The 19,271-nt window shown below is 46.9% G+C and overlaps 2 protein-coding genes across 6 annotated transcripts in view; one reads left to right on the forward strand and one right to left on the reverse strand.

Annotated features, from left to right (window-relative positions):
• Positions 1 to 19,271, forward strand: part of PEX11G (peroxisomal biogenesis factor 11 gamma) — a 343,872-nt gene that overhangs the window by 163,510 nt on the left and 161,091 nt on the right. The gene's annotated exons all lie outside the window — the stretch shown is intronic.
• Positions 1 to 19,271, reverse strand: part of GNG7 (G protein subunit gamma 7) — a 66,242-nt gene that overhangs the window by 21,943 nt on the left and 25,028 nt on the right. The window contains exon 1 of one of the 5 annotated variants that reach the window (XM_061350525.1): positions 6,261 to 6,446. The exons of 3 other annotated variants lie outside the window; for them this stretch is intronic. The gene's annotated coding sequence lies outside the window, so the exon portion shown is untranslated. Of the gene's footprint in view, positions 1 to 6,195; positions 6,447 to 19,271 lie in introns of those variants that run through there. One more of the 5 variants, XM_061350381.1, reaches the window with a different exon arrangement.

The raw sequence follows: 19,271 nt of genomic DNA on the forward strand, positions 1-19,271 counted from the left end.
CTGAAAGGAGAAATTGATTTTGGTGCTATTATTTAGTTACTTAGGAAATAAAACAATGACCACTGATATCAAAAGTTTCATGGAAAGATTTCTATTGACCTTCATGTTTAAAAAAACCCACCCCATTTTACCTTTAAAATGACTCAGAAGCCAAGCCCAGCCTAGCTGTGTGCCCTTAAATCCCAGTTTTTGTTCCTGCAATTTAATACTGATTGCATTTGCTACAAAAAGGACAAAATATTTCCATCCTGCACAGCTGTGCTGCTACAAAACAGCTGCTTTTATCACTGAATGTGACCAAGCCTGGATAAAAATCACAGAAGAGACTCACCTGAGGTGTGTATACCTGGTATTGCAATACATACAGCACAGTTGTTAATCCCTGGCTAATTAACATCTCCATTTAGCAGCTGAAGTTATGAGGAACACATCACCAGTGCATTTAAAAGATACAGGCTGCATACACATGCTATTAGTGCCGCACATTGTCAGTTCCTACAGCTGATCCTATTTCCCCTCCTCCTTACCCATTCCAATAATGGTTAGTCTGGTACTTCTTGCTCAGGAACTACATGCTAATTCTGAAAACACAACCCAACCCATTTTATTGTATTTTTCATCTTAAACCCTGCTGCATTCAGGTCAGCAGCAACACTGCTCTTAAGGTCCTTTCCAACCCTATTCTATGAATACACTCAAGCTGCTTAAAAACCTCTAGACTGAAGCACCAAGCTTAAAACTCCATGCTCCTCATTCAACTCTTAGCTTGCCAAGAGCTAGATGCTGAACAAGGTTAGGAACACGTAGTGTACAATGTGGAAAGACAGCCACATATCCAGCCACCTAAATGGCAAGCTTTGTTTCTTCAACATCTAATGCAAGTCCTGTTTGCAGTCAGCTATAGGTCAGCCTCTGCCAGCAGCAGAAGATCCAGCCTCCAGAGGACTATTGTCAAGCTTCTGAAAGAAAGGGGTGAAGTCAAAGAAAACTGTTTATAAAATGTAATGGGCCTGTTTTCCACCACCACTGGAGAATGTTTTTCAGGCACTCAGCCAGCACCACTTCAAAGAACAAAAACACACGTGGTGACTGCGCAGCTTTGTGCTTTAATATTAAAACACCCAAAAAACTCAGCCAGGCTCACCCAGGCAGCCAGGCCACCGTCACTTTGATGCAGGAGAAAGTACGTCAATGGGCTGCATCACTGCAGAGGCTCCAGGGTCGGGGAACCCTCCTCCAGCATCTCCCTGCCAACGCAGCGAGCGCCGTGTACCGCTCCCCTCCGCAGCGCTGCGGGCTCAGCCAGAGGAGGGGGAGGAACGCAAACCACCCAGACATCGCTTTTCACAACAGTAAAAGGACAAAGCTGAGTCAGACGCTCCCGCACAGGCAGCTCTTTGTAAGGTGTGGAGGTAACAGGGCAAGGTCTGGAGCTGTCCCATGGCAGGGCTGGGGGGGAAGCGACACGCTGCCAGGATGCTCCTAGCCAAAGGGGACCAAGGGGGACCCTGCCAGAGCTTGAAACGGGGATGCAACTAGTCTCATTTCATCTCTGTCAGAGACATCAGAAGAGGTTGTCCTGATGCCACAACTCTCCTGCTCTTGTTCAGGCACCATAAAACACCCCCCAGTTAAAAATCAGAGTGAGCCAGGCAGGCACAATGACAGGAGCCACATTTATGCTGTAACACCAGGCTTTCCTGCAATTGCATTTTAATACAGGACTATTAACTACATGTTTTGGGCTTGTTTTGCAACTGGCTCCTGACTGTCTACGGAGCTTAATTTAGATGTATGAAAAGAGACAGATCTTAACTAAGCAAGAAGTGCAGTTTCTAGCAGCCCTGTTTTGCTATGAGAGCTATTTGTCAATTCCTCAGATTCCAAGTAGTTAAAAACTGGGCTTCGTTCACACTTCCCACTGTTTAACGTGTTCCAAGTCTGGCACTAATCTAGCTATATCCAAAAGGACCCAGACCTAAAGCTTATTGCACAATGGCTCTTTTCTGAGCAGGTTTTCAAGCCCATGCAGCAGGTTAGTGGGGGGCACACAAAGCCTTTCTAAAGCATAAAGGGTCAGCTAACTCCATCAGCACCATGCACAAGGGGAACGCAACTCAACCCGCCTGCAGACACTACAAGCCTGATGTTATCACTGAGAGATTCGATCTGTATCAGGCTCATCCTGGAAAAGCCAAGGGAAAGCCCTGCAGATTCCCCAGTTCTCGTTCCACCGTGCACAATATTCCCAAAGGGCTTCCAGCCAAAAAAGCAGGAATTAAGAAACGACATCAGGGCCACGCTGCCTCATCAATGGAAGGCAAAGGTTATTCCTAGCAGCTAGCTGAAGCAAAAGGGAAAGCCCTCATGCTATACAAGAGCCTCAAATGACTCCTGCTATTTGCCTGGAGTTGCACATTCACACTAAGATTGATTTGTTAGTGCTGCATCTACTTGAAGTCTTCCATACTAAATATAAAAGGAAGAAAGGCAGGATTTAGCATCATGTGAAAATGCCTGCTTGGGTTTGGTGGGGTGGCCACAAGCTGCTTTGATATCAGTTGCTACTACAGCTAAAAAAAAGCCTGTTGGGATACTTGGCACTGCAAACTTTGTCCTGCTCTGCAGCAAGCTTTGTTTTGGCTGTAATGTTCCACACATGAGGTCCTGGCTTGCTTCTGAGCCAAAAAAGAGGGACTAAAAAGGCAGTTTGGAGCAGGCTGGAAACTGGTGAAGTTACTTATCCTGAAGACCATCAGGGGTTAAGGCAGCACACCTATGGCTTAAGCATTCTCTTCAGCAAAGCTTTAACGTGACTCAAAGTGCTCTAGCAGTAAGATCCATGGTTATTGCCAGCTTGCACGCCCAGAGCTAGTATGCTTGCCAGCCATGGCTTAGACCTGACAACTTTATGTGTCTGACAGCAGCAGATCTGCTGCTTGCAAACAGTCCCCAGCCTGCACTGGGAGCTCTCCAAGTTCATGCACAGATCTGAAAGAGGGACTCATGACACATACCTCTGCGGTCAGAAGTATATATGAACCAGCCCAGCTGCAGCAGGACCAGCCTGGCCACAGGAGAACAAAGGCAATAACTACAGGACAACAGGGAGCACTGGCAGAAGGAGAAGCAAGCAGAGAGAACACTCATTAAAGCATTCAGAGTCATGACACATCCCCTGCTGCCACCCACAGCTGATGCTCCAGTGACCCAACCACAGCTTGCAGGGGACAGAGGAGCTGAGCTGCACTCGATGTGCATCTCCAGCTCTTCCACCTCTATCAGTTTCATCTCCAAAGCTTTGGTGCCTCACACCCAGACTCAGCTCTGAACACCCCTTGTCCTGCTGATCACGCTACAGTTGAGCCTCGGGAGCACACACACACATGTGCACACACGTCCTTTGAAGACAAACACCGCTTACACCCAGTGAATCAGTGTAAGTCAGCCCAGCTCTGAGCACCGCAGTGGAACAGGCTCGTTTCTCTTAATGTCAGAGTAGGAGTTTGCAGCTCTTTGGTGCCAGCTCCAGCGCTGAAGGATGCAGTGTGCTAGCGTTGCCTTGAGGAATTCAGTAAGATCAGTCCCAAATTTAGGGATTGGCTAAATATTCTGCTAATGTGTTCCTAAATGCAGTTGGTTAAAAATAAAAGGGTTTATTTTCATGTGGCATACAGCGCGTTGCATCATCTGGCATGTGTGGCGAGACAGATGGTAGGAATAAGACAGAGCCTGCCCTTCACAGCATTTGCTACCATGTTAGGAGTGTCTTCAGATGACTGGTTTATAAGTTTTCCAGAGGCTGTTTAAGGCAAGAGAAACTGAGAAGCAGAAGATCAGCGCTCCATTAACTACAAGTGGTTTTGCACAGGTTAATATTCCACAACTTGTGAAGCAATTGGTGACACTTAGGACAGGACAGCAGGTTCCCAGCTTTACAGGAATCCTGTAACACTCCTATTCCTCCCCTCCAGTCACCTACTTGGCCAGCATCAGCCCTAACTGCTCCTTCAAGTCAGTGCCGCAGAGTAAACACCACCTTAAAAGCCACTTTGACCCAATGTTGCACACTTGTAACATCAAATCCCTTGGTCCTCAAAGAACGTCACTGAAGAACAGTGTATCACCACCTCACTCCCACCGGGATCACATACATGAAGATTTGGCTGCCAGCCCGAAACTGTTGGCAATTTTAGGGCAATAGGAAGATGACAAAATGCCTGCTCAAATCCATGAGCAATGGGCAAGCGCGGTGACATCTGGCTTGGAATTACAAGTAGAGAAACTGCAATACATGAATGTGGCAAAGTCAACCAGCTTTCAGCTGATACCCTCCTCAAGGAAATGAACCCAAGCCAGTAGACATATGGAAACTGAGGCAGTGCATTTGAAAGCAACATCATCCTAAAGTTAAAAGCAACAGATAGAGCTATGTGAGCCTCTTGGCTCCTTTATAGCCTAGAGCTTCAGATAAAGTATCTGAGATAATAAAGCTCCACCACCAAGGCCATAGAAGCAAGGCAGAGCTCAGGTGCCACACAGCTTCCCACCAGGGTTTTGGCTTGCTACAGTCCATAAAAGCCATTGGAGCATCCTGCTGAGCCATCCCCACCACTTAGGGGATGGCCTGTGATGATACAGCTGCCTCTTGCACTGCTCTGGCCGTACATTGGCAGCATTAAGGCAATTACAAGGCCATGTGCTGCACTCTCCTTCTAGCAGGGTCCCATCCAAATGAACAAATGCCTTAAAGTGCCAGGAAGGAAGCACCATCGGATCACGGCAAACCCAGTTCTGCATGTACTGAATGCAAGAACTAGAGTGGATACCTGTGAAGTGCTGGAGGAGTGGAGACTGGTTAAAGTGCTTTAACCCACTGCAGCAGTACCTCTGTAGAGGCACTGCGTTCTAAGGGTTTAAATCTGAGATACAGCAGCTGTCCAAAGCTATTTGCAAGTTTATTGTAAACAAGTCCAGCTTCTCAGGGCTCTGCTTTATGCAAGAGGTGGCAAATTAAGCTACAAGTTCTGTGTCCAAACAGGATAAACTAATTCCCTGCTGAAGTTGTGCAGAACTACCCCAAATTCCTGGAAGAGCAGCCTGGGGCACCACAGGCAGAGAAGTGAATGAGCTGCAGGGTGCAACAGCCTTCACTGGTACTCACATTTCCAGCCATCAGCAGATGGAGGGGGGGGGGTCTTCCCTTTTCCTTCAGGAAGGAATTCAGGACTCAATGCTCAGGGCACAAATAGGCCTCCAAGTTTGTCCTGCAGTACCCTTGTGCCTATGCCCACACTTGGGTAAGCCTGTGGCTACGCTGCTCCTAGTCTTCTCCAGTAATGCTTGGCTTTAAAAGCTTGGGAGCAGTATTAAGTGAAGGGCTATCATGAAAGTAGAACTTAAATTAAACCTCTGATGTAGCTTTGTATGGGAAAAGCCACATGCTGTATTAGTTCATACACAGCATCCAGGATGCTGAAAGAGTCCAGCAAACCCATGGGTGTTTGGAAGACACCAGTGGTTCATGCTCAACTTCCATTCACTCAGCCCAGGAGCTGGGCTGCAGCTCAGCACCTATTTCCATCTCCTGTCAAGCTGTGCAGGTACACCAGTCGATGTCAATTCAAAAGCACTGCTGCACTTGAGCAGGTAATGCGTGGATGAACCCAAAATGAGTCACAGCTCAAGGCATCTGAGACCATTAAACACACTGAAGTTATGGATGGGTTAAGATCAGAGGAAATGTGGAGTAATTTAACATGCTCCAGAAGTGTCCAAACCTTGAGCTGCAGAGCTCAAAGGACAGATGTTTATTCCCCCCTTTAATTTCTGTTCAAGTCACAAGTGCCTACAAATATTTATCTACAGAAGTCACAGCACTAATCCTATCTCCTTCCTAGCTTTTAAGTTCAGTGATCAAAGTTGTGCAATTTCTTAAAGACTGTACTTCAATTTCAGTTAAGGATCTCTTCTAAAGACTAATGATAAAAAGGTGTTTTTTTTCATAGGGGAAATTAAGTTAAAATGCCTATGTTCTAGTGAAAATTAAAAGGCACATCAAAGTGAAAATCAGGCAGCTTAATTTCACACCATCTATTCCTAAAAAGGATGACTGTAGGCAATCCCCTTTCAACAAATGCCAGAACGAGGACTTCACTTCTCAAGCAAAGCATTTCAAAGCACTGCCTCACCTACCTTTGCACCCACAGATACCCCCAGCCTCGCATCAGAGCATGAAATCTGCGTGGAAACTCCTCTACCTGGTCCCCAAGCCTCTTCAAAAATGCTCTCTAGAGCAACAAGCAAATCTCTCCTCTGTTCCCACCCGGAGGCACAAGGAAAAGGGAGACAAAAGAAGCACTTGCTCAGAAGGTTCCCCTAGGAAAGGGCTTTGTTCTGTTTTCCCTGCCCCTGTGTCCTCAGCTGGGTAACACACAGCTTGTCAGTGCTGGCTTGATCAGAGCTAACACGTTAAGCTGCATTTCATTGTTAACTATGACAAGTGACCTCTGAAATTTCACCTGATAACTGAATGAGGTTAAAATCCGGTGCACAGCGTGGTAAACATGTCTGAGCTATTATTAGCCAAAGGAAAGAGCGTGACTGAGCTCTTTCAGCAGCCAACACAGGCTGTTTGCCCCGTCCTGCTGCCAGGGACATGCAATACCTTTGCTGGGGCTGCACCAGGACAGGCCACTGCTGTAATGGAGTGGATTAAAATCCAGTGCTGCCAGTCAAACAAGCATGTGCAGGATGTCTTCAACAACAAACCACCCCGGGTGCATGCATAGGGATGGTTCAACCATCAGACCCAAGGCATTAGAGGTGCATTGAGGGCACACTGCTCCTAGAGTTCAGGGGAAAAGGAGAAGCTGTTTATCAAAGATGCTTGTTTTCCCTCCTCTGCATCCAAGGAACTGATGAGATAAATGAGACTTCTTCAGAAGCAAAAGGCCAAACTTCCCCACGTGAGGGCACCAATTAGGACATGATTAGAATATGACCATTCTCTCCTTCCTCCCTCCGAATGCACACTGACCCTGGGAAGTTGTTTGTCTCCACTCTCCATTTGTCATCCTCACTCAAAGAGCACATGAGTCAGACTGTGCACCACAGATGCTGCTGATAAAAGCACACTCCATTCGGGAATATTAGCAACCCTGCAGAACAAAGGCAGCTAAAAAATAAATCCCCATCCACTAACTCCACACCAGCTATGCCAGTAAGTGCCTGGGAAATGTCACTGGCTTTACACTTTGTATAAACATCAATCTTTGGATGGTCCAGATTAACTTTGTAGTTCTGCCCCAACAAATCCCACAAAGAGGAAGGAGGAGACACATAACTTATCTGCACACAGCGATCCTACACAGGGTGAGCTTTTGCTATATATAACTTCCCAGAGCAGCAAATATTCACATGGAGCCCTGGCAGCAGCTCAAGCCTTAGCCAGGTGGAAGCTTGACCCCAGAGCTGCAGGCAGATCATAATGCTCCCTTCAGAACTATATTCCTATTATCTAAAACCCAACCAAACAAAAATCACACACGAAAAATCCCCCAAACAAAAGAAAAACCCCACAGTGACCCAGCCTGAAGGGTACAGCTTGTCTGTTTGAGAGCACAAAGCCAACTGCAGCGCAGCCTGTCCTGACCAGAAGCAGGAGTCCTCTGCTGCCAGCACACAGCACAGCTCTCTGGAACAAGCTGCTCCTCCAGCATCAGCCTGTTCTGCTTGTACCCATTTGTTCTCTGTAGCACTCACAAAGTGGTTCTGCAGAATGCCACAATTAGAACAGCACAAACTCTACAAATGGCACAGATTAAGGGGTCAGGAGCTCCTCTGCTCATCTGCCAGGTTCAGATTAATTTGGGTATAGTGCTTTGAAGCTGTGAACTTCAATGAAAGGAGTTTACAACAGAAAGGGTCAGCCTTTACACATACAGCTTCTATAGTGCTCAGGCTGAATCAAGATTCACTGTGCAAAGCTGCTCATCCTAGATAGCAGCCAGGAGGAGAGGAAGGAAAACATGCAAGAAACCAGCAGTCTATAGCTACTGGTTTTATGATTTCTAAAGCTCCAGACTTGAAATGATTTGAGGGTCATCCCCTATCACCACTGGATCTCATCTGTTCCTTCCAACACAAGAAGCAGGTTACACAGCACTCACTGCCAGTGCCTCAGCCCACCTGGAGTCCTGCATCCAGCTCCAAGGCCCCCAACACCAGAGGGACACGTGGAGCTGGTGGATGAGTCCAGAGGCCATGGAGATGCTGCGAGGGCTGGAGCAGCACTGCTCTGGAGCCAGGCTGAGAGAGCTGGGCTGGGTCAGCCTGGAGAAGAGAAGGCTCCTGAAGGGGAGACCTTAGAGCAGCTCCAGTGCCTAAAGGGGCTGCAGGAAAGCTGGAGAGGGGCTTGGGACAAGGGCCTGTAGGGACAGGCCAAGGGGAATGGCTTGAACCTGCCAGAGGGGAGACTGAGCTGAGCTTTGGCTCATTGTATTGCCAAGAGGAGTGTGGCTTGCTGTTTCCCCTGCGCACAGCCTAACTGAACAGCTCCTGCATGACCAATGACCCTGTGGTCACCCAGATAAACAACAGAAGCTCCTGTGGCCATCAGCGTGACTGCTGTTGCTGTCAGAGCACCTGGCTACGCTTCTGTGGCTTTTATTTGGGGGAAAACAGGGCTATCTGGGAATCGGCATCAGCCATCAGGCAGACTCAAAAGCAAATAACATGTTGATCAAAACAAAGGTTAATGCATCACAGCTCTGCACCGAGAACTTGTTTGTCACCTCTCCAGGTCTATTACAGGCCTCCTAAGGTGAGATAAGCTAAGCACATCCATCAGCTTGAGCAGAATAAACTCATCATCTGCACAGCCATGTGGTTAGTCTTCACTGTACTGTAACTTTGTCTTGTAGGGACAAAATACAATCTGTTGGACTTGCTTTGTGCATGAAGGATAGCTTCTATCTACCCTCCAGCTATTTTCACCCCTTGATGAATGCAAACAACTTAATTAAAAGCACTGGAGTTAACTCTTCATCACATTTTAAGGAAGACAAAAGCAGGAATGTAGCCCGCTTGAGTCACACAGCAGGCTGTACAGCATCGTACCATCAAACGTAACCCCACAGTTCTCCTCATGTTCCTTTCCACCCAATATTGATCATAAATGAATCAGCTGCTTTTGGCTTGTTTGGCAGCTGAACCCTTGGTTTGAGATTAGGTCACAGGATCACAGAATGGTTTGGGTTGGAAAGGACCTTAAGATCATCCAGTTCCAACCCCCCTGCCATGGGCAGGGACACCTCACATTAAACCATCTCACCCAAGGCTCTGTCCAACCTGGCCTTGAACACTGCCAGGGATGGAGCATTCACAACCTCCCTGGGCAACCCATTCCAGTGCATCACCACCCTCACAGTAAAGAACTTCCTTATCTCCAACCTGAACACAGGGTCCAACACATGGAAGCCTTGCAGTTACCCTCCTCTGGTGGTACTTCTGTGCATGATTATATCAGACACCCTTTCTTGCACAGCAGCCTCAGGTCTTGAGTCTTGCTGACAGATCCCATCCCCGTTGTCACCTCTCCCAGAACCTTCAGCAAGTTAGCAGTTAAAGAAGTCTTCAAATCAGCCACTTGGGAAAGCATGCCGAGCTAAGAGCCTACAAACCTGTTAGAGGCAGGCTCTTAATGGCAAACTCATTATGAACTTATCTTAATAGCACATTAAGCCAAACAACCTCTTTTGCAAAGATGAAGGGCCCCAGGCCTGCTGACCTTACAGCAACACACAAATACTTTGGTATATTCTGGCAACAAAATAAGTCTCTTTAAAACACCAGATATTTCTGGACAACAGAGCTCCCCATCTAATTTACGGCCTTGCTAACAACGTGGGAAACTCATGATGAGAAACAAGCGAGGTGCTGCTTGCCACCTCCTCCCTATCCCAACAAACCCTCTTAAGCTACTTCCCAACTGCTTCCCTCCTGGTTCCCACAGTGTCACACTGTGTCTCATTTCAGTCAACCATAAAGCATGAATAGGACAGAGGGCAGAGCCTGCAAACCCAAAATGTAACTTGCAGATGTAGCAGCTTGCAGACCAAACAGAGCACAGAGCTGTTTGCAAGGGCTCTTTAAATCATTATATCCCTGTTTCTTGTGAAATGACCTGCAGACATTGTGACAATCTGAAGAGCACATAAGCTGAACCATACAGTTTCTGCAAAGCTGCTCTGAATTCTTCATACATCAGGACATATTTATCAGCTCCAGAAGAGGAAAAGGCCACCTAAAATGCAACCAACTCACAAGCTTTCCACCTGAAATTACCCACATCAACAGCCCGAATATGAAAAACATGGAAGGCAAAACTCAAGTATTAATCTGCTGAACGAAGCTGCTCACTCACATTCCCCTTCAGAGAGCGTGAGCAGGATTTGAGCACTCAGCCGGTGCTGCATACCTATTCAGAGCCAAGACCCAGATACCACAAGCTTAGGGCTCCACATCAGAGCAGCAAGAGCAATACACAACCACAGTAAAAAGGTATTTCTCAGGCCCTTCCTGGAACTCCCTCAAACTGAACTGCCTGTTGATTTAGGCAGGCACCAATCCAGGCAGCGCTGGCGCTGAACCAAGCTTCAGCAGGCAGTTGCAGTTCTGAATACTCTCTTTCCTCTCTCTCTGCTTGGAACCATGTAAACAGCATTTCTGTTTGCCATTAATCCGTCCATGCTTGCAATTCCCGGAGTTACCACTGCTGGGAACAGACTTGGGTGTCTTCAGATGCTCAGGGCTTCCCTGCTACATGGACCTGCAAACAGTGCAGAGAGCAGTGGTGGTGGGACTGGCAGGACAACCAGCAAGGCAGAGGCATGGTGGTTATGGTTATGCATGCTGTTATGCATGCTGCTATGCATGCTGCTATGCATGCTGCTATGGTGGGGAACACAGAGAAAACTGCAAGATGCCACTGTCTGGATGTGGATAATCCTGCCACAAACACAACTTTGTGACATAGGTTTGTAAGCTAATGATTGTGAAGAAATTCCACAGGCTTTTCTGGGAAGCCTCTGCAAACCAGAGATGCTTAGCGATAGGAATTTCACATGGGATTTCAGCCAGAGGACCAAAGGAATCTATTCACCACTCATATTCTGCAGTGGGTACAGAAATCACTGAAAGCATTAAGAAATATTGTTCTAACTCAAATTTATGCTTTACTGACCACTTTCATTGCCAGGTGAAGTATTAAGGCAAAGCACACTCAGAACAATGGCATCTATACCTCTATTAATTTCAGTGCAATATTAAGAAGGAGCAATGGTAGGAAGGAGCCAAATTATTGTTCTCTGAACATCTGAGACTGGAGAAAGCCCTGACAGCAACAGAAAGAAAGGGGTGAGGGTTGATAGAAACCATCAGCTGCACATCACCTACAACCCACATTGATTCTGCTGTTTGTTCGAGGGAGGAAAAAGTAAAGCAGTTGGATATTGCAAGGGAGAAATCAAAGTGCAGAAATGCAGCTGTTGAAGTGCAAGTTTCAAACCTATGAAAAGGATGCGGGAACAGCCTCCAGGCAAAAGCTGTTGAAAGAAACAGGGTGTTTAGACTAAGGTGCAGGGACACTGTGTATCGGGAAGGAAACCCATGACTACCACCAGGCTCCATCAAAACCAAGCAGGTTACATTCAGCTTCGATTAAGCAAAAGTGACAGATGAGGAACTGCATTCTGGAGCAGTTTCATACAAACTGTTAACAGCATATTCCCATGCATTGTAAAGGCAAGCAGGATTTGGCCTTTGAAGCAGAGGCTCCAGAGGTGGGATGCTTGCCACCATGTGCCAGCCCACAAGCAGGTTTCTGGGTGCTCAGGCCACACAGGCTAGTGACACATGAGAAGCATTAGTAAGACAACTGAGTACTGCTTGAGTCACCCAACCACAGGAAACTCACCGGAGATCACCACATCTTCTCCCCCACCCATCGTGGGAAGGGAAAGGGAGATGTCAAAGAGGGCCAAGGCAGACAGACGACCTCCCAAGCTGGGTAACTGTGCAAGATGATTCACACAGCCCCAGCCGTGTGAAGGGCCTGTAAGCACATCACTGCTCTTCCCCATCCTGTAGTAAATACTGGACCAAAGCCATTTTATTTCTCTCAGGGAGACTCCCAGCGTTGTTTTGGCACAAAGACAACAGAGCAGCAGTTCCCATTCTCCAGCTATGGCAGTTCAACTCGACTCGAGCTCTGAGCTCACCTCCCCTCCTGATGCCTTGCAGGGTCCTTAAGGGACCGTGACTACCCTTTTTGCCCAAGCTTTCCAAAACTAACTGCACTTAAACTGAACTTGTTGGCCCTGTGAACCCTATTCCCAGCCATTCTTTCCCAGTAATGCATTTCCCAGGTGTGATGCTCAAATGGCAACCAGCAAGAAACATGCTCTTGCTGTGAAATCCAGCACATGACTGTGGGAAAGGAGAGGTTATTTCCCCAAGCTACTGAAAACAAGAGGCATCAACTCATTTGAAGGGCATCCGTACCAAGACAGGCAGACCAAAGGAAGCATCAGATCCAAGAGCAATGGGAAGGCAAGAGATACCACCAGCAAAAATAAATACACTTAGTGGAGGAGTAGCTGCATGCATCCCATGGGGATACACAAAGTGCAGCATTTCAGTCATAGCCAACTCAAGTATTCCACATCCCTTCAAGCTATAATGCAGATTTTGGGTGTTAACTGCGCTCTCACTCCCTTATGCTTATTCAAGCTAACCATGGGAGATGAGGGTAAATAGCCCTTATTGTCTTGGACATACCTCTGAACCTGAACCCCTGCATAAGTTCTCCCTTCTCCTTTTTCCACTATTCAGCAACTTGGAGAAGGTGGGAAAAGCGGGTGCAATTAACAGCAGGAATGGACTGGGTGCTCCCAGAGTGCACCCTCTTCATCCTTCTGGCCTCCCACAGGTCTGTGACCATCCCCATTGAAAGGCTGCAAACATCACTCCAGGGTAGCCAAAAACTCACGGTCCCCCAGCTCCCAAGGCATGAACTATCTGTGTTAAGTGGAGGGACTACAGCATACCAAGGTGAGCCTGAGCAGTAAAGCAGACAGGTTACACAAACAGGCTCCTCTCAGTGAAGCCATGCAGCGTGACATGGCTGGAGGGCAGCCAGGAGCAGAGAAGCCAGGAATGTATTTGGAGACCTACACTGCTGATAAGTTTGCTGCAAAGAATATTTTAGGGGCGAGTCATGATTGTGGCAGAGATACCGAAGGGTTCCTTGGTATTGGTCTATAAAGCAAATCTGTTCTGCTGAACCTGGGCATCTAGATAAGCACTGAGGTTTTGAGGCAATGATGTTTCATGTGAAGTCTCTTCTAGTCGCTCCTCTGTATAGAGAGTTCATGGAAAGCTGACAAAAGATGTGTTCAGACTGCCAGATTTTAGCATGAAACAAATTTAACATTGAAGGTGTCGAGAGGTACAAGGAAAGGAAAAAACTGATGAAAAACATTAAACCAGGTTACAAACAATCCCATGACATCTCAACACCAATCACAACATCCTTAGTCTCTTAAGAGACTAAAACCTGAACGAGAGAGAGAATCCCAGCATTGCTCAGATCTTTGACATATTAAACTGGGATTATTTCGGTTATACTAAAATATATTTTATGTTGTAATATAAATATTATATTGCCACAATCTCAAATTCTCCCTTGCCCATCTGCACACTGCTGATTGTGTCTGATTAAACCCACAGGGGAGTTTTGCACATGCTGCAGAAGTCCTAAGTCCTATCCTGTTTCAAATGCAGTTTGACTTTGAGTGGTTGCTGTTGCATTTAAAGTGTTTCCTTAACATATGAGCACTACAGAAGGAGCAGATTCCTTTGTCAGCTTGACTCGTGACAGCAGCAACCCCAAGAAGGAAGCAGAGCAGACTGGCTTTGTCCAGCTGCCCTCCAAGATTCCAGAGTTCCCAGCACACTTTCTGAGCACAGGGTGCCTCAGGGAACAGTCACATCTAGCTCTGCAGCAGCACATGCTATGGTTAGGAAATGGGTCCTCTAAGCCACTCTCACCCTCTGTTTCAGAGCTACACAGTGTGCAGTGAGAGCCTTGAGACCAAACCACAGTCCTGCAGACTAGCCCAGGTTCCTACACCAGCTCTGCCACAGCCTGGCCTTGGGAAAACTGATCTCTTCCCTGCAAGGCCACCATAAATCTTAACAGAGCACTTAAGACAGACAGAAAACAGCATTTGTCACAGAGGAGATGCTGATAAAGGTGTAAATGTGCTTGCACAACAACCAGCAGCTAACCAAAAGAAACCCTTTGCACAATGCAGAAGTTAACTGTTAGTCCTCTATGGATCACCTCGTGCAAAAAGTACATTTCAAACCATTACAACGCCCACCAAATATTCTGTAAGATGCATCTATCGGTAGTAGGGAGCTAACAAAAACCCTGAAGGTTTGAATTACAGCTTATCTCCAAAGTTCACAACAAAGTGTTTGTGGACTGAGAAACCATTTTTGCTGAACACGAGGGTTTACTATGAAAGATGAACAACTTGCACTCTACTCTGACATGCAGCCATGCTATAGAAGCCCCAGGCCCTCCCTGCATCAGAGTCCTCTCCCCCTCCAAACAAGAACAGGGGCAGCTCCTTCAGCTGCAGACAAATCAAACCCTGGAAGCTCCAAAGCCGAAGTTCTGCCTTCGGAGCTAATCTGCTTTGCTTTCAAAAGGAATCAGGCTTCTTAGAGAGGGTCCCAAAATACTTGCTATTATTCCCTGCATTAAAGCATGACAAGTTTCTGTTTTACAGAACAGAGCTTCCCAAAGCATGTATCTGAAGGGGGCCTATAGGGATGCTGGGGATGGACTCTTCATTAGGGACTGTAGTGATAGGACAAGGGGTAATGGGTTAAAACTTAAACAGGGGAAGTTTAGATTGGATATAAGGAGGAAATTCTTTCCTGTTAGGGTGCTGAGGCACTGGAATGGGTTGCCCAGGGAGGTTGTGAATGCTCCATCCCTGGCAGTGTTCAAGGCCAGGTTGGATGAGGCCTTGGGTAATATGGTTTAGAGTGAGGTGTCCCTGCCCATGGCAGAGGGGTTGGAGCTTGATGATCTTGAGGTCCTTTCCAACCCTAACTATTCTATGATTTTGTGTCACTGAAGCTAACCCTACCATCATCCAGAATAGGTCAGGATGAAGGTGTTCATCCTAGCAAATGTTTTGTGCCAGTTAGTCCACTGAAACCCATGAGAAGTGGCACCAAGTGCTGTTCAACACACTAAGGAATCACATCCTTTTGTTTCAGGAGCTGGCTGCACTAAGTCAGGCACAAAAATCCATCTATTGTGGATCTTCAGCCACCTCCATGCTCTGCATCCATCACAGTGCACTGGGTGTGACTCTGGCAGAAGCAGAGTCTTCACTGCAGCAAGGAAAGGAAAAGGAGAGAAATGGACCACTCCTGTTGGCAGAGCTTTGCAGCTGTAGCAATACTTTATAAGGAAATCTCTTGGACAAAACTGCCTGAACTCATGGTACTGAGGCTTTCTTGTATTCTCTTGCAGATGCTTTACAAGTCCTTCATAGCAGGGATCTCATGGAGAACCAAAACTGTCCCCAAGCTGGGGACTATCTACAGAAACACCAAAACAGATTTGAGATCTGCTGTGGAAATAAAGCATCCCTTTGGTTCAGAGCTACTAAAGCCCAGACCAGAAGATGCAAAGATGAGTCCCAATGAGATTCAGGTTTAAGAAGCTTCGAGTACAGATGATATAGTACAGTTTAATCAGGCTTTGTCCAGCCTTTGGCTATGAACAGTCAGAGACCTGCTAGTTGGCTTCCAAATGCTGAGAATCAATTACATATAATCAGACTGTGGCAATATTCAAATGGGAGGCTTCCAAGGAAAGTTGTTCTTCATTTGTTTGTACTGTTTCTTCCAGAGCAATGATTTACTATAACTGTAGCTGGCACAGTGGCCTTGTCCTCATGGTTACACAGAAAGTCTATTACTTAGGTCTAGACTTCAAAAAGATGAAGAATTCCAACACCACTGTCTTAGCTCAACTCCAGCTCAGGCTGGAGGCACTGAGGTCTGAATTACATCAAAGCCATCGAGGCATAGGATGCACTGTCTATGTTTTGGGGCTGGTTTGGGTTTTTCTCCCCAAAGATACAGCTGCCAGCAATAAATCAAGCTGAGGAAAGCAATAGGTAAGAAGCAGTGATGCTGTTCTGAACCTGAAGCATAGCACCCAGACCAATAGTTGACTCATTTGGCTCTTCCTAGACACTTTTGCACACACATTTTTCCCTGTGGCACTGGACGGCAGGGAGCAAATGACAATAAAACTGAGTCACCCTAGGTTGAGCTCTAAGGAAGGAACAGCTCATGCATGAGCTCCTGTGTACACAGAGCAGAGAAGGAGAAACCCAAAGCAGAGATTTCTCCAGTCCAAGCTGCCATCCAAAACTTAAAACCCAAAAAGGCAGCTTTCCTCTCAGATTTTTAACTGAAATAGCTCAGTGTCTATTAAGCAAACTGCAAGTGCCTTTAACAAATGGCATTTGGGGATTCCAGATTAATTCCAGTGAACGACAGCAACAAGTGACTGAAATTTGCCAAATATCCACTTTATTTTAGTTAAGTATGAACAAGATATTAAAATGCCAGAGGGTGGGGGCTGTATGTACAGCTATTAAAGGTGTCTGCCAGCTTAAGTGATCTGGAGACAGTTCTGGGAGTCAAAACTGAAACAAACACTAAGCAAATGAGCTGGTGCAGGGGAGCAGAGGAATGCTGGCCTCAGGGCTGAGGAATGCAAGCCTGTCCAGACAGCGAGAGCAGCTGTACGTGCACCCTACACTATGATGGGAAACTGGCTGGAAGGAGGTAAAAAGTTAGTGGTGTTTAGTCACTTTTATATAAACCTATACTTAGAAAACCCAGCTAAACACATAACCTGTTTAATGCCAATATACCTGTGCAGCTCTATTCTGCAATCAGAAGGCATAAATTCAACGAGATCTACAGAAGAGGTTAAGGGCTTTCACACTAGAAAGTCAGAAATCAATTCTAGAAACAACTGGCAGTTGGATTATTCACCTAAATCCCATGCACCTTCTCAGCCTGGCTTCCAGTCAGGCAGATCCTTTCCCCATTGACAGAGGAGGAACTGTTCTTCCAGTTAAGCCCACAACCAGAGCTTCCATCTCACCAGAAAAGGTTTTGTTTAAAACCCACAGCAAGCGTTACTGCACACCAATAGAAAAGTGCTTAGGCAGCTTTAAACTTCAAAAGGATCACAGGTCAGACAAACCCTGCTGACCTGCACCACAGATGCCACCATACCATCTCCTTTAACAGTGACAGGTAATGCCTTGCACGTCTGTCAGCATCTCACACCCCAAAACAAGAGTCAGGTTTGCTCGGTCCTTTGTGACTAACTCTGTCAGCTCCCAGGCCAGCAGACAACAGCATCAAACACCTCTAGGTTGTACACAATACTGTCAAGCAATGAAACCTCAGCTCTGCAGCTGAAAGCAACATAGAATGGTTGGGGTTGGAAAGAACCTTAGGATCACCCAGCTCCACCCCTCTGCCATGGGCAGGGACGTCTTCCACTGGAGCAGCTTGTTCCAAGCCCCTGTGTCCAACCTAACCTTGAGCACTGTCAGGGATGGGGCAGCCACAGCTTCTCTGGGCACCCTGTGCCAGCGCCTCAGCACCCTCACAATAAAGAACTTCTTCCTTAGATCTAACCTGAACTTCCCTGTTTCAGTTTTAACCCATTACCCCTTGTCCTATCACTACAGTCCCAGATGAAGAGTCCCTCTCCAGCATCCTTATAGGCCCTCTTCATATATTGGAAGGCTGCTATGAGGTCACCACACAGCCTTCTGTGCTCCAGGCTGCCCCATAAGAATACATGCCCCTTTACTTCGAGTTTCAGTGTTTCAAAGGCTGATTTAGTTATCCTGGCTGCTTGCCCATTTGGCAAAGGCAGGACAGAGCAGCGGCTTGCCCGAACTTCAGGGCAAGCTTCCTGCCCAGATCTCCAATGCTCCTGAGCCAGGGCTCTTCCAAAAAGCCTCAGTTGTTATCACAGGCCAAGGAACAGGAGAATAGGAAACCAGGCTCTGCTTACTGCTACGTGTTGAGAGGAAAGCCCATGGGGGCTGTCGCAGCTGAAGGTTAACTCCATGCCCAGGTGGAGCATGTGGGAGGGCAGGAAGGACAAAAAGCAGAGCCAGTAAGAACTGACTCAGCAATGCTCACCCCCTCTCATTATCTCACAGCTTAAAGCAGAAATGTTAAAACACACTTTCAGAATGAGATGGTTTATATAATGCTGCTGGAAGCAGACAGACATTTTAACTCATGCAAGTAACCAAAAGCACAGATGCACTGGGAAGCTGCAGATGATCGGATCACGAGTCAGTAATTGCAGGCTGCAATTACTTAACATGCAGGGCACATTTCAGGGCTTAATGCAGGAGGAGGCTGAAGGACAGCCAGCCTTCCCATGCAGGAAGGGATGGGATTACAGCCCACACCAGAGGAAGTCCCACCCAGCACTGCAAAGGGCAAAGTCTTACTCCTGGCTGTCAACATGAGCTTGAGCATCCAAACACCACTGTTTTGCAGACACCACAGGGAAGAGTTTGTTATTTCCCCTGAAAATAGCTAACAAATAACCCTCTAACCCTTCTGTTCCCAGGGATGCACACTTACAGCACTCAGACACCAAAAAATGCCTGTTGAATCTATGCTTTATGTAGTAAGACCCATGGAGATGCTTGTATGAACAGTGCTGCAGTGAGAGGAACAAGCTACTGGCCGTTAAGTTTTTCCTGTGAAAAACATTAGTTCTTTATGCAGCCTGCCTCCTGCTATGGTTCCACATCTGGACAGAAGGCAAATAAGCACTCAGTCTGCACCCATTAGCCATCTCCAGGGGAAAAGCGCATCATGCAGAGAGGGCTGAAAGCTGCCCAAAAGCCTGGCCACAAGTTTTTGTATGAAACAGCACCTTATTTAGACAATTTGAAATATGTTACAGAGGGACACTATGGCTGGGAATTTGCATAATGGGCGTCTACATCTTGCTTACCTAACAGGAGAAGAATCCTGTCTGTCAGTAAGTCTAGACTGTGGTGTTGAATCCAGGGGACCAAGGAATCTCCCAGCCAGAAATAACACCCAGCACAGGG

Source organism: Neopsephotus bourkii, unplaced genomic scaffold, assembly GCF_033783945.1.
Source record: "Neopsephotus bourkii isolate Nb327-2 ecotype Australia unplaced genomic scaffold, CSIRO-AGI_Nbou_v1 NB_2, whole genome shotgun sequence".
Taxonomy (NCBI): Eukaryota; Metazoa; Chordata; class Aves; order Psittaciformes; family Psittacidae; genus Neopsephotus; species Neopsephotus bourkii.